Raw genomic sequence first — 15,758 nt, forward strand, 5'->3', positions numbered from 1 at the left:
CTTGCTTTCTCTGCAATGGTTCAAATTCACCCCTTATCTTGAATGCAGACCCATCCTCTGTCTGTCTATCAATTTATCTGATTTCCATAGCTACGAAAGCAGCCAAGCATCTATTGGGATAAAAAGAGGAAGTTGTTTTGAATGGACAACTCATTAATGTCAAACACAAGCCCTACCACACTGCCAGGGTCAGGAAGAGCAGTGATCATTTCCCACAGAAGCGTTCTTATCATGTGACCTTTTAATGGTATAATGCATTTATGCAACTCATTGACAATAGAAAATATATATATACCCCCTTGCTTGAGGCCAAGGTGATGAAGTTTAATGAAAAAACTAAAGGCCCATTAGAGTTCTGTGTGCTCATTCTGAGCTTGTCATTTGACCAAACTTGCAATGCCTTGCTCAGACAAAGAATCCCAAACCAGTTAAAGATGGTTTGTAAACATAATTAAAGACGCATTAACCATTTCTGCTGATTAAACTCTTAACTTGGGAGAATTTTGTATTTTTAATGGAATGCCAGGTAGCCATCTCCCAAGGATGATGTAAAATTGGGCAGGGAGTTGAGTGTATGACCTCCAAGGTACTTTCCAGTGTTAAATTCTAATGTTATGCTAATTATGACCATTGATTTTCTGTTCTTTCTCTTGAGAGAAAGTGGCCCAATTGAAAAGAGGAGCTCTGAGATGTGGGGAGCCAAAGCCATGGGTTAGCTCCTGGCTGACTCAAAATAGTCATGCGGAAATCAATTAATGTGCTTTAACTAAGTCTAAGTCTGGAAACAATCCAGGATTTATTTCCTCCTGCACAACACACACCCAGTTGATGGATGTTGATGTTGTCACCAGCTTTGCTGATTTAAAAAGGGGGATTAGATCAGGCATCACTGAACTGGATCCTATCAGATGGTTTTGCCCAGAATCCTCCTCTAACTTCTCCATTGGCCATGCTGGCTGGTGCTGATGGGAACCAAATATCTGGAGAGTTTCAGGTTGGCCTTGACAGGATTGGGCATCTTCATAGATCTGTTAATGGCTTTGAACCACCCTGGTGGCTAGATGGAGCTTCATGGTCGCAGAACTGGCTAGATCTCACCCAGCTCTTTCCACCTGGGTATCCAGTACAGTAAATTGGCTGAACAGGCAGCTGGGGAGTCAATACCCCAGTAGATAACTCTCTCCACCATCAGGAGACCAAGAACTGCCCAAGAGCTAGACTGGAGGGCCTGCCTATGGGGTTGACTTAGTAGGGCAGATGGGGGATGCTACCATTTGCAGCCTCCCTTGCTGCCCAATGGCCTCCTTGACTGTGTTTGGGTGTTGGAGGAGCCAAGGATTTATTTATTTATTTATTTGGAACACTTATATGCCACCCCATTCGCAAAAGCCTTGGGGCGGCTTCCAATACAAATAAATAACTATACAAATACATAAAAATCTGGAGACATCCTGGCATAAATATAAAATCAATAAACAATTGATTTTTAATTTTAATTTAACAATTAAAATAACGTTTAAATGAAAAGGTCTTGGCCTGGTGCTGAAAAACAAATAACGACGGCGCCAGATGGACCTCTCTGGGGAGCGCAGTCCATAGATTGGGCGCCACAGCAGAGAAAGCCCTCCTCTGGGTACTTACCCTCATATCCTTCACAGAGTATTCCCGGAGAAGGACCTCTCCTGCTGATCTCAAGGGGCGGGCGGGCACATAGGGACGTAAGCGCTCCTTTAGGTAACCAGGACCCAAGGCGTTAAGGGCTTTATAGGTAATAACCAACACCTTGAATTGGGCCCGGACTTCAATGGGGAGCCAGTGAAGCTGATGGAGGACTGGGGTTGTATGAGAACAATGCCCAGTCACCGTCAGCAACCTGGCAGCTCTGTTTTGCACCAACTGAAGTATCTGGACCGTCTTCAAGGGCAGCCCCACATAGAGCGCGTTACAGAAGTCTAATCGGGAAGTTACCAATGCATGTGTCACTGTTGCCAGGCAATCGTTCTCCAGGTAGGGATGCAGCTGATGGATCAGCCAAAGCTGAAGGAAAGCGCTCCTCGCCACTGCTGTCACCTGAGCTTCTAACAACAGCTCTGGGTCAAGGAGCACTCCTAAGCTGCGGACCCTGTCCCTAACAGGGAGTGCTACCCCATTCAGGACAAAGTCCAGGTCCCCTACCCTGAAGCCCGATCCGCCTACCAACAAGACCTCCATCTTGTCTGGATTGAGCTTCAGTTTATTGGCCCTCATCCAGCCCATTACCTCAGCCAGGCACCAGTTCAGTACAGCTACTGCCTCACCTGGATCAGTTGAAAAAGAGAGGTAGAGCTGGGTATCATCAGCGTACTGATTCCACAGTCCACACCTCCTGATGACCTCTCCCAGCGGTTTCATGTAGATGTTGAACAGCAAAGGGGACAAAATGGACCCCTGCGGTACTCCATGGCATAGCTGCCATGGCGCAGAGCCATAGTCCCCCAGCACCACCTTCTGGAATCAGCCATTGAGATAGGAGCAGAACCACTGCAAAGCAGTGCCTCCTACTCCCAATCCCGCTAGCCTATCCAGAAGGATACCATGGTCGATGATATCAAAAGCCGCTGAGAGTTCCAGGAGGACCAACAAGGACGCACTCCCCTGTCTCTCTCCCTGCACAGGTCATTGTACAGGGCGACCAAGGCAGATTCCATACCGTACCCGGGTCTGAAGCCGGACTGAAATGGGTCCAGATAATCAGTTTCATCCAAGAGTGCTTGGAGTTGTCCCACCACCACCCGCTCTAGCACCTTGCCCAGGAACGGGGTGTTGGCCACCGGTCTATAATTGGTGGCCATCTCTGGATCCAAGGATGCCTTCTTTAGGACTGGCCGGACTACCGCCTCCTTTAAAGGGGCAGGTACCCAGCCATCCCTCAGAGAGGTGTTGATAACTTCCAGGATCCAGGCCCCTATTCCATGCTTGGCTTTGTTAAGTAGCCAAGATGGGCAAGGGTCCAATAAGCAGGTGGTGGGACGTACTTGCCCAAGCACCTTGTCCACATCATCAGGCCGCAACAACTGAAACTCATTGGCACCTCCCCAGAAGGCTCTGAGTCACTAGTGGAGTCCAGCTCATGACGAATCTGAGGGATTTTCTCCTTAAAATGCTTGGCAAAGTCATCACAGCAGGCCGTCAAGGGTGGTACGGGGTCTTTCTTGGGGCCTGGATGAACCAGCCCTTGTACCACCTGAAAGAGCTCCGCTGGATGGCATTGTGAGGAGGCAATGAAAACGGAGAAGAATTTCTTTTTTGCCACCCTCACCACCACAGCATAGGCTCAATAATGAGCTCTCAAGTGTGTTCGGTCAGATTCATCCCGTGATTTCCTCCACCTACGCTCTAGACATCTCCCGACCCACTTCATTGCCCGCAATTCAGGTGTATACCAGGGGGATAAGGGGTTCTGCCAGGCAGAAGAGGACACTTAAGAGCAATCGTGTCCACAGCCCTAGTCATTTCCCCGTTCCATAGTTTGACTAGGGCATCGTGATGGCTTACGGTGAGTTTGGTGTGCCTGCTGAGATCGGCTCTGGTCCAGCTTGGGCCTTCATGTCTCTGTGAAACATGAAGCTCTCCCAGATTGTCACTAAATCAATACACAGAGCAGAACCCTCCTTCGATTTCGTCTTTGCTGCAAGCAATATGACTACTGGTCTGAGATTAGAGAGGAGATAAGAACGTTTGTTGTTGTTGTTAGTTGTGAAGTCATGTCCGACCCATCGCGACCCCATGGACAACACTCCTCCAGGCCTTCCTGTCCTCAACCATCCCCTGGAGTCCACTTAAGCTCACACCGACTGCTTCAGTGACTCCACCAGCCACCTCATTCTCTGCCATCCCCTTCTCCTTTTGCCCTCAATTGCTCCCAGCATTAGGCTCTTCTCCAGGGAGTCCTTCCTTCTCAATAGGTGGCCAAAGTATTTGAATTTCATCTTCAGGATCTGGCCTTCTAAGGAGCAGTCAGGGTTGATCTCCTCTAGGACTGACCAATTTGATTGCCAAGAGACTCGCAGGAGTCTCCTCCAGCACCACAATTCAAGGGCCCCAATTCGAATGATACCACTGCTATGATCAGGTGACTTCCTGGTACAATTTGGACTTGTAATAGCAGTTTCCCTCTGCAGGGGTGGGACAGACATTGGGCTAGTTTGCCATCATTCTTCTGAACTTTACGGGGGCACTTGGGTGGCTTCTGCTAGGGAAAGAGTGCTAGGTTGGCTGAAACCTTCTCTGATTCCAAAGGTAGGGTGTTTGATAATTTTAGGGTCACTCACAAAATATGTTGCCATACCCTGTTCAAAGCTCTGAATGCAATGGTGAGTATAAGCACACGCCCACTGGAAATAGTTGCCAATGTGCTTGTCTTTAATTTGTGCACATTCCCTGGTTGATTTGTACAACCTTCCTAATTTGTGCAAATGTCCCCATAGCTGAAAGCTACTTGGAGGACATCATGGTGCCCACATGTGCCAAGGCAGGCCACTAAAAGGACTTACAGCTCTTCCTCCAGTAGCTGCCCAGCGCTTCAGAGTTGTAGCCTTTAGGACCCTGGTGCAGGAGGCAGGTAAGCAGGTAGGCAGGAGCCAGGTGGGCAGGCAGGAACAAGGATTCAAGCCAGGTGATGTTGGATGTCAGGGCAAGAAGCCAGGACAGCCCTTCAGGCCCTCCGGCTGCACTTCTTCATTGCCCTTCAGTTGTTTCCTGCACACACCTGCACAGGTGTTCCTGGTTCTGCAGGTGCTTGCAGGGTGAAGCAGGCACGGAACCTGGCAGGTGGGTGGAGCAGTGAGGGCTGATGCTTTGAAGGAAGCACTTGTGTGACCACTCCAGGAGCAGCCCAGGACTTACCTGCATATTTGTGACAACAACTGGCCCATCACAAACACGCCATTTTTAAGAACGTGAGTGAGAAGATTGTTGGGGTAAATTCAGGAACTGGATGAAGCCTGTCCGGTTTGGGGATGAATCAGCCTCGGTCACCCTGTGTGATGGCCATTAATGAGAGAAGGGACTGAGGGAATGCGACCTTGCTTCTCCCTTCTGGTCTCACCAATACCACCCATTGATACCGATATTGTTCCAGTTTGGCTTGGTGGTATGGATACTGGGGCTACTGCACTTCAGTGACTCTGTCCCTACCTGTGGTGTTGGGGGTGTGCCCTTTAGCTCCCTGTTGCTTGTGCTATGGGGTGCTAGAGGGAATTATTTTATCCTCAATGCTCCTCAACACCTCTGCTCTGGGGCAGTAGGGAGTGAACCCAAATGACACTTTTAGCAGGCATTCCAGGGTTATCATGACAGGAGGAGGAGGAGGAGGAGACCTTGAAGACTCAGCAACGGGTATTTTGGAAACTCAAGGAGAGGCCCAGGCCTTTGAAGCACCCTCAGGGCCACTGCCCACAGCTTCCCAGGCTGACCAGGAGAGTGGTGATGTTTTGAAGGAGAGGAGAGGGGTCTGAGGAGTGGGGGGAGGTAGAGCCATGGTCTTGCCCAGTCCTGACCCCATGATGAGGTGCCCAGCTAGAGGACTTGCGTAGGCCTCGCCAGTTAGCCCTTCGCCAGTGGGAACCACCCTGAGAATGCAACCCACGGAGCTACTGAAGAGGCAGGATCTTAAGGAGAAGTTTCCAATTTGGGTTCAACACTCTTGACATGAACAGAGGGTTGTCTTCCAACTCAGTAGAGGACTTTTACAGTTACTTTTTCTTGCAGCTGGGAAGTGCCAATACAGATTTGCATTGCAGGAAGGTTGTCGGTGTTCTGGAGCCTAAGGGCATGAAGGGAATGACCAAGCTCATGGCAGAGGTATTCTGTTGATCCTCACACATCCCTATGGTAATGCCATCATGCGGAATGCCTGCAGCTTCCCAGAGGCTCACAGCTTTGAGTCTGAGTTCCTGGTGAGCAGGCTGAGTGTTTGCACATGATCACCAGGAATCAGGTCTTGTGTAACTGCTATGTGGGAGAGTCCCTCTTCTGCCCAAGTGGACGTGCACATGGTGGGCATGTCATGAGCAGAGCTGGCTGGAGCTGGGGGTCAGACTAGATGGCCCGGGAGGTCCCTTCTGACTCACTCTGTTTCTATGTTCCCATGACTTGTGGCCTTTGCTTGTGCTGCTAGTGACACAGAGGAAGGTTGCTGGTTGCAGAACTGGAACTCCGTGAGCATCCGAGCATTCGCTCCACTATTAACAGAATCACATGTTATGTTGGGTTCAGCCATTGCAAACAAGCTTGCCTATGCTCTTGCGTATTTAGGTCCTCCTCTTTGCTCTGGCTTGCCAACACAAGCCAACAAATGTGTGTGTGGTATTCAGTGCGTGCACAGCACTACCAGCATGTCCCTTCCAGAAACAATTCTCATGGCCCTTTAATCTGCTGGAAGCCATCTAGTGTAAAGAGAGAGAGACATGACCTTGCATTCCTATCTACAGTTTCACTCCAGGTAAGTCTGTGCCTTTGTCTTGTCTGTGTGCATGACCCATGCATGTACCTGGAAGTTTAGAGGGGGAAAGCATTTTCTCTGTTTCAAGTCGGATTAAATGCAACACTGAATAGAAGCGCGGCGTAACCATGGCTGGAGCAGCCCCACCACTCCCAGCCCAAGCAGCCGCATGCAGGCCACCAGCCACGCGAGGCAACCTGCCAGGTGCTTGAAGATCTTGCTGATTTTGACATCCCGAGCAAGCTTTGGCTGGTTTTGCCAGGACTTATGCAGAGGACCTGACATGAAATCAACAGCAGCTGCCACAGATGATGTAGCTCACTCTTTCGCTTCCTTTTTTTAACTTCCCTGTTGTTTCACAGAGCATTAACTTTATGGAGAGGTACTCATTATGGCTAAGAATATGTTTGGGTTATTTATTATGTGCATATGTGTTCGGGAATTGCCTAATTGTACCCAAAGAGCTGAGGAGAGCCAAAGGGCTGCACTTCGCCATCACTCTTTTGGCCAGCCAAGTCTGCAAGACTAAAGGGCCATCGTGGGGGGAAACGGAGGGCTTGATCCCGTGTTGCTGAACCAGACTTGTAGGAGATCCAGGCCTGCATGTTTGACCCACAAGTCACCAGCCAACTCCAGCAAGCTGCCAGGTGTCTGACAATCCCACGGTTGCCTGCAGAATCGTGCAGGCGACAAAATTAGAAAGGCAATTGTTGTCAGCGTCTTATCACCACACAAATCACCCTTCTGCAACCTGGATTCCTCCACATGTTTGCCACTTCAGCTTCCACCATCCCCAGTCCAAAATGTCCAGCACTGCAGGGAGCTGTAGTCCAAATCAGCCAAATGGCCCCAGGCTAGCAAAAGCTGCATTAAAGCTTCCACATAAACACAGATCCTCGTCCAATGTGGGAGCCGAGCGGAGGGACACTTGCAAATGGAGCAGAATTTTGCCAGCCACATCCGGGCAATCCTTCTCATCGCCGTGTGCTAAATATTGGTTATGGGGGTGGTCTGTGGTATTCAGGGGCAGAATCTGTGCTCTCTGCCAAGGAGAAAGCACCCGCTAGTTCACATCCTGGAAAGCAACATGGCAAAGAGCAGCCAGCCTTGTGAAATCTTGTTCCTCCCTCTTAGAGAGAGAGAGAAAGAGAGAGAGAGAGAGAGAGAGAGAGAGAGAGAGAGAGAGAGAGAGAGAGAGAGAGAGTTGGCACTGTCAAAACAAACCCAGCTGCCTCCGAGTGTCCTCCTGCCACCGCAGGTGACAATGCTCAAGAGAGGAGGAAGAGGAGGTGATGAATGTTTTGTTATTGAGGAGGAGGAGGAGGCGGTGGTGGCGAGTGTTGCAGAAGGTGCGGAGTTTGACACAGCCGTGTCGAGCACGAGGGGGACGCGCGAGTCGCAGAATCAGCCCCTGGCCGTCCAGAATGGCTCTGGCACCGAACTGACAGAAATCAATGTGTCGGCTTTCCCTCCACCCCTTTCTCACAGCAACCTGAAGGAGCAGCTGAGTGCAAGCAGCACCATATGGAAAGTGGCTGTAACGAGGAGGGTGAGAGCAGAGGCGATTTGGGAGGCAGCCATGGTGCCACCGACTGGGTCTTGGCGTCGTATCTGTGAAGGCAGCATTGTCTGTGTAGGCCTCGCCTGCCCTGCCCCTCCCTGTGCCGGAGGAGAAGAGTCCCAGGCAGTCGCTGGGAGGAATGAAAGCTTCTGCTGGAAGAGAAAAGCTTAGGACACTGCAAAACATACGCTTATTTTCAGTCCAAAAGGAATGGAAAAGCCAAACAGCAATGAGGTGCAGTCGATAGTGCAATGGGAAATCTGGACTGGGAATCATCATTATCAACAAGTTTTGCTTTATTTTATTTCGTTTTGGAATGAAGGCAACAAAATGAAGGCAGAAAAAGAAGAGCTTGCATAATAGATAGGACCACTCAAGAAAATACTTCTTAGCCTGTAAGTTCATGCATATGAAATATCCACAGTAAAACAGCCTAAAAGGAATCTCAATATCTATGGAAAAAGTAGAACAATTCCATTTATGCAGCATATAAATGGAGTGTGTGCAGATGTGTGTTATTTTCTTTCTCTGTGTGTTTTAGTTAACTGTCTATCCAGAGTGGTCTTCTCCAACCTGGTGGCTTTCAGAGGCATTTGAACCGCAACTCCCAGAATTCCCATCCACCAGGGCCATTGACTGGGAATTCTGGGTGTTGCAGTCCAAATGTGTCTGGAAGGCACATGGTCGGGGGAAGACTAATCAAGAGAGAGAGAGAGAGAGAGAGAGAGAGAGGCAAGTATACTTGGTTGAAAATTCACTAAGAGTTCGAAGGTCTTCAGAAAGGGAAATGAATGGAAACCATGGAGCCATGTTGCTCTGCTGTCTTGTCGCACGTCTACTCCTTCCCGAGAGATCCAGCCTTGTGTTGGCTTGCACTCTCCCAACACTTCATTTAGTCTCTTTCCTTATTCCAATTCATACTAGTCCTTGGATCCCGAGTTCTCTCTCATTGCTGGGAATCTCATGTAAGCAGAATTTCTTACATGGCTAGGAATGGATCGACAGGTGCTTTTTCTGATCACCAAATTCTTTCAATAGCAGCTTGAGACTCACCCATTCGCTGCCCTTGATTGTGTTTTGTTCAAACAAGAAAAGTGCATAGTTCAACTGGGGCTAGGGGGGAAGGAGCTCCTTTTCAAAAAAGAAAATGCTTACTTCCCCATAGATTAAAGCATGAAAATGTGCTTTAAAGAGCTGCACTTTTAGAAGTGCCTACTTTTCAGGATGTGCATTGTTTCAATGCAAAATCGAACAGACTGCCATGGACTACATGATGCTATTCGTGTATCCAGCGCATGGGTGCAGAAACTCAGCCACACGGAGCCCCAATCCACACATTCCGCCAGTGGCCATGCCCAATGCTCTGGCTCCACACCATTCCTACCAACTGCCAATCATCCGGCGCTATTTGCCCAGCTCCCCGTCTCCTCATTCGAGAGCATTCGGATGCCCATCCGACAGCTTAGATTCCGGCAGTCAGAGCTAGGACCTAACACAGGCTGACACTGTTGGTACCTAGGGACGTGTGAGGAATCTTGGCTCTCCAGACTCCCATCCCCTTTGCAGCAGCCTTGATCAGAGCATGGTGGTCCTGGGGAGCACGCCTCATGGTTGAAGGGTGCCGAGAAGGAATCAAGCCGCCTGTGCTGTAGAAGCAGTGTCCCCCTTCTCATGCACCGGCTCCGGCGGCAGTGGGTGGGGAAGAAGGTTGGTCACCGAGAATGGCAGCTGGTGAGCCCGCTCACAGCACCCCACGTTGGCCCCTCCATCAGCACCAGGGAGCAGGAGAGAAGGTCGGTCGCCAAGAATGGTGCCTGGCATGTCCTCTTGCAGCACCCCTCTTCCATGTCCTGCAGCCACTCCTGACGGGCAAGGGTGCCAGTTGCACAGCCTAGGTCTTCGAACATCCACAGACTTCCTCTTGGCTCGGCTTGAGTTGCAGGCCCAGGCAAACCCAAGAGGAACTCCGCAAATACCAGAGGGATGGATTCCAAAAGGATTCATCCCAACTCTATTGATGCCCCTGCCCTGTTTTACCTCTGGGCCTTCCCACTCAAGAGCTCCCCTGAAACTGGATCTAGGCCAGATCTGTGCAAAAAGAGGTTCAGCAGCCCAGTAAGATTTAGTCTTAGAAAAGAGGCAATCCAGTGTTTTAGTAGAGAAAGGTCTTTCCTATCACCTTCTTCCTGATCTTTTAACGGAACATTCACGAGCCTCAACCCTGCTACCTGCCAAGCTGATGCATTATCTCTGTCCTTTAAGAAGCCTCTTAGGGCCCGTGAAAAGATGACATGCAAATGTGTGCTGCAGAATGTCAGGGGGGAGTTTTTGAGTGGATAAGTGGCAGGGGGTCCTTAGCTCTGGCTGCATCCCCATGTCTCTGCTTCAGGTCACCCCACCATCTCAGTCATCTTCTTCTCCACAGGGTCTTCACATGTTTCCTTCCCGCCAAACGAGGGATGTGCAAACGAACAAAACTTAAGCTCACTGAGTTTCTCAGAACTCATTCCCTTCAGACTGCAAGCCTTGTTTGCACGAGTACATGAAAATCCACACGTATTTTTATGTATGTTTGTCCAGTTGTGCAGATATTTCATGCACATTTTTCTGATTGTAGAGTTCTGGGCATCTAAATTTTTAAAAAGATGCAGGTAAATTAGAAAGGGTCCAGTGGAGGGCAACAAAAATGATCCAGGGTTTGGAAACATTGCCCTGTGAAGAGAGACTGAGAGAACTGGGCATGTTCAGCCTTGAGAAGAGAAGACAGTGGGGACATGGTATCCTTCTATAAGTACCTCAAAGGCTGCGACAAAGAGGAAGGACAAGATCTCTTCTCATTCATCCCAGAGTGCAGGACACAGAATAATGAAGTTAAAAGAAAACATTTTTAGCAGGAAGAATTTCCTCAATGTCAGAGCAATATGACAATGGAACCTATAGCCTGGGGGAGTTGTGCTCTCTCCTTCACTGGAGACATTCAGAAAGAAGCTGGACAGTCATCTGAGTAAGATAGTGCCCTGCAACAGCAGAGGGCTGGACCTGATGGCCTTCTGGCCCCTTCCAACTCTACTATACTAAGAGATCAATTGAATGCACTATCGAGATGCATTATTCTCCTGTTGATTAATGCATATCTTGAAAAGTACACATTTCTCATGCACAGATTTCTAAGTATACACATGGTCGAATGAAATTTGTTGTAGTCTGTGAATCACACTGCATACTATAAAATGCACAACTTTGACTACAGATTATGCCCAAGTCTTTATTCAGTCTGGAAGCTGCTGATGAACTGAAAGACGTTTCTCACACATCCACCCTCCATGACATCTTAGACACAGGGAAGGCTGAGTGGGAAAGGTCTGTCTTCCAACACTTGGCCTCCACACCTTCTCTTCCAGCAACTGCCTCACTTTCCCATCAGTAAGATGGTCCCAATTACTTTTCCTTCTCCTTTCAGAAAAATTGTTCACAGGAAAAGTTCACCCCACCCCACTTCTTCATTCCTAAACTTAAAATTTCTTTTAAAAATATTTTCCTTAGAAAAAGCAGAAATCTGGCTTTTCATGTACAGTTGCATGCCTTGTGTAGTTCTAACCTTAAGGGATCATTAGTTTTCCTACCTGGGGAAGGATTGAGGCAAAGAAGTATTTAACATGCATCTCTCTCCCCACTCTCCCTATATGTCTATAGGAAGAGGAGAGAGATTTGAATAAGATGGCTGTACCTTTTGTTGTAGACAGTTCTCCCGTGTGCTGTAATATCAACAGATTGAGTGCATGTGTTTATTCAGTGTGAAAAAGCTGTACCAAGAACCCCGGGTGCTTGCCAAATCCATAATTGCACCTTCTTAAATACTTTCATTACTTGGAAGCACAATAAGGGGAGTAGAGAGACATGCTTTCCATTTGGGGTGTCAACAAAACACCTCCAAGAAATTAAGCTTCTATTTTCTCCCGGAAGAATCAGCAAAAGCACAAGGGTGCATGGAGGGTTTTTCTTTCCTTCCCGTATTTATTTGAAATCATTTTATGTCACCTTTCGAAGCAAAGCCTCCTCAAGGTGGTTTATTGTTCGTGTTTTTGCAAGTTCGTTCCTTCTCACACCATCTTTCCAAACTCTATCGAGGCAGTTTACAAAAACGCAAGAAAATAAAAGAATCCGAAATCAAACAGGGAAATGTGATAAAATGTTTGAAGCAACCTTTAAAAAGCATAATGGTACTCCAAGAGAGTGCTTTAGGACAATAAAATATAAACAGAATTAAAGGTGAAAAATTAAGGCAGAAATCCTTTGGCCCCTGGATAGCCCAGAGGAGTCACAGGATATCAGGGAGGGCCAAAGGACATATTTCAGCAGGAAGGGAGGGGAGAAGGCTGGGAATGCCTGAGACACCCCCTTCCCCCTTCCCTCCACCTCCAAAGTGCCAAAAGGCTGCCCAAGATCCAGATCACCCCATCAGTCCTGCTTTGCATAGGATGAATTAGGCCTCTGGGTTCGCCAAGCTTGGGGGAGGATGGGCATTGCAATAGGAAGGCACTCTAAGAAATAGTGGAATGGGATGTTTAAAAGAGAAGCAAAGAGGGTGGGCATCAAAGTGATAAAATAAAGTTGGGCAACCATTTATTTCTAGACGCAGACACTTCCACCTTGCCAGAAGAAGGGGAAACATTTTGGCTAGCATCGGATTTAGCTGTCTAAAATCAGTTGCCATTGTAGGGGTAAAGTAGGCAGTTGGAAGAACATGAGGCTCCGTCCAGCATGGCCAGTGCCCAGGGATGCTGAGAGCTGGAGTGTGGAACATCTGGAGATCTTTCTTCCCATCCCTGAGACAGGTGATCCTGATCAATGGTCTTTCTCTGCCTCAGCAGGTTTCTTTGTACGCACCTTTTTGATGCACCACACAATCCTTGCCGAAAGGGTTGGTTTTCCAAACGGGCTTCACCTTTGGATTCCGTCCATGTCTGTATTCAGTTTTCATGTGTAGTCTTGCATTTTTTGCCTTTGAAAATTGACTTTAAAAGAGAGGGGGGGCAGAGAAAGGCACTGTTGGTGGGAGGGGGCTTACAGATTTTTGTGATTTTTAAAAAATCTTGTGATTGATTCAAGACTTCTTCATGGGTCGATAACGTATCAAATTCTACACCTTTCAAACAAAGCAAGCAAAAAAACTAAACTCCCCCAAAGGTCAAGAGCATCTGACTTTAGTGATGTTCTTATCCCTTTTCATTCAATAAAGATTTGCTGAGTGTCAAAACAACTTTTCCTTCCCCAAAGTCCCCTGACTTTTGTTTCAGCATGAATCTCCTAGTCAGCCTTCCTTGACCTGCTTCTGGATTCATTGGACTGCAGTACCCATCCTGCACGGGTGATGATGGGAGTTGTAGTGCAGCACATCTCAGGGAACCTGGGTAGTTATGGTGAGCAGGACAGCTGTAATTCAGCTTCATAATTTCACTTCAGTTTAAAGTCAGTCCTTGAAAATGCTTCTTTTCCCAGCAGCGATGTGCATTTTGCTTGGGAAAGAAACCCACCTTGCCTTCTCATGAAGTTTCTCCTGTATTTGATCCAAGATGATAGTCCTGAATATGGCCTGTAAATTTTCTCCTGGGAAAAAAAAATCTGCCACTCAATTCTGTCTCAGGAGAAATTAGCAAAACAAACAGCCATGGCAATGCAGGGGGTGGATGTACGGAAGGAGGCCTTACTCTTTTACAACCGATATCTCTCCAGATCCTTTTTGGATGCCATATCCCATCAGCTCTGACTGATGGCCACGCTGGAGGACACCAGGTTCTAGAGGACACCAAGTTCCCTCTCACCTCACCAATGGGTCACAAGTAAAACAAACCAAGTCATACGGTCAAGTCATAGTTGTCCGATCAGCTCCATCCTGGTGGGGTCGTGGTGATCCTTCTTGGAATCAGTCTCTCTTCTGTCTGTTGGACTTCTCATGTTCGGGAGGTGAACCGAGCTGAGAAGAAGTCCACAAACCTTCATGGAGCTCCAGTTGTGCAACGGACAAACTTCTTCAGCTCGTGCAGCACAAGCAAAGTCCACAAGTCACAGGCACTGAAAAGGGATGCTGCTTGCACAGCATCTCTTCCTGGTGAACATCCACATGGTGCGCCTGGAAGCTGGACTTGAGTCATGGCTGTGAGAAGGTTAGCCAGAGTCCAGGGAGTCAACCCCAGGCAATCCACACCTTCCTTCCCCCAAGAGTGTCACAAAGTCATGACTAACCCTTCACAACCCCATGGACAGCATTCCTCCAGGCTCTCCTGTTCTCTACCATCCTCCAGAGTCCACTGAACCCCACACCCACCACCCCAGTGACCCCATCCAGCCGCCTCAACCTCTGCTGCCCCCTTCTCCTTTTGCCATCAGTCTTTCCCAGCATCAGGGTCTTCTCCAGTGAGTTGTTCCTTCTCAGTAGGTGGCCAAATTATTTGAGCTTCATCTTCAGTACCTGGCCTTCAAAAGAGCAGTCAAGGTTGATTTCCTTTAGGATTGACTGATTTGATCTCTTTGCAATCCAAGGGACTCGCAGGAGTCTCCTCCAGCACCACAATTCAAAGACCTCAATTCTTCAGCACTCAGTTTTCTTTATAGTCCAACTCTCACAGCCATACATTACAACTGGGAAACCCATAGCTCTGACTATTGCTCCTAATCTTCGGTATTCTTGCCATTTACCCTGGAGCACCATGTGGGGTTTGTGGGGAAGCCAAAGTCATCTCAAAACGAACCTCACATGGGCAAAAACTATCTGTACCAATGACCCCTTCTTCCAGACTGGAGACCGTCTCAATGAACGGATCCGGAGAACCATTTCCCCCCCTGCAGGTCGTTTACCTTTCCAATCACAAAGAAATCATTTTATCCTGCTGTGTAATTAATACGCACATACAGTGCTGCAAACATTTTTCCCCCAGACTGCTTATTCTGCAGGTAAATTACAGGAAACCCTAGACAATGCACCTGGGATGCCTGCAGTTTGGCATCGGAAAGCAAATGTTATCTTCCCCCCAGCACTGACTCCCCTACCTGGCCCCCATTCCTGTTCTAAACCCAAATTCTTTTCTTCAGGGTGGGAGAAGTATCGGAAAAACCTAACGGAGGCCGCTCATTTACTCCTTTGTTCAAATAGACGTGCATTGTAAAAGAAAATGAGGGAAGGAGAAGAAATAAAAGCCAAGTGGGCACGCACACACGTGTGTTGGGGGAAGAAACACATTTCTGACTAGCTGCAAAGGAACAAAGACACCAGGGGACCTCCAGTTGCCGGTTCTGGTCAGGCACAAACTGCGCAGCACATTTGCACGTAACTCAATCCCTGAAGTTTTAAAGCATATTACTGGTAAGTCTGAAAGACCCGTTTTCCTTGGTGGATGACGCCACATCCATACAAGTCCTGCGACGGCTTTAAAATAGTTGCGGCTGCTCTTATTGCTGAAATACAGACTTCTGAAAGGGAGAGACAATGGGCTTCTTCCCCCCCACTACAAAGCACCCCTGCCAGCCACACACACACACACACACGGGGCAATGGCTGGTGCATTTGGGACCCTGGATTCACAAGAAGTCGCTTGCTGATGAGACGAGTGCAGACTCCCAAGTGCCAGCATTTAATTTCATTTGGGGGTCCTTAAAAGTTAAACTGATTCTTTACGGGGTCGTAATGAACCCCGTCTTCCATAGCACACTGTAGAATGG

The 15,758-nt window shown here is 48.3% G+C and overlaps 1 long non-coding RNA gene across 2 annotated transcripts; it reads left to right on the forward strand.

Moving 5' to 3' along the window:
• Positions 1-830: 830 nt before the first annotated feature.
• LOC123022568 lies at positions 831-14,320 on the forward strand. Of its 2 annotated transcripts, none has more exons than XR_006414538.1 (3): positions 831-843; positions 5,785-5,791; positions 14,265-14,320. It is a non-coding gene; the product is annotated as an uncharacterized LOC123022568 (long non-coding RNA). The 2 variants fall into 2 exon arrangements; XR_006414539.1 differs by lacking the exon at positions 5,785-5,791 and adding an exon at positions 9,750-9,753 and having other exon boundaries at positions 832-843.
• Positions 14,321-15,758: the final 1,438 nt, after the last annotated feature.

This window comes from Varanus komodoensis, unplaced genomic scaffold (genome assembly GCF_004798865.1).
Source record: "Varanus komodoensis strain SLA01 unplaced genomic scaffold, ASM479886v1 scaffold2, whole genome shotgun sequence".
NCBI lineage: Eukaryota > Metazoa > Chordata > Lepidosauria > Squamata > Varanidae > Varanus > Varanus komodoensis.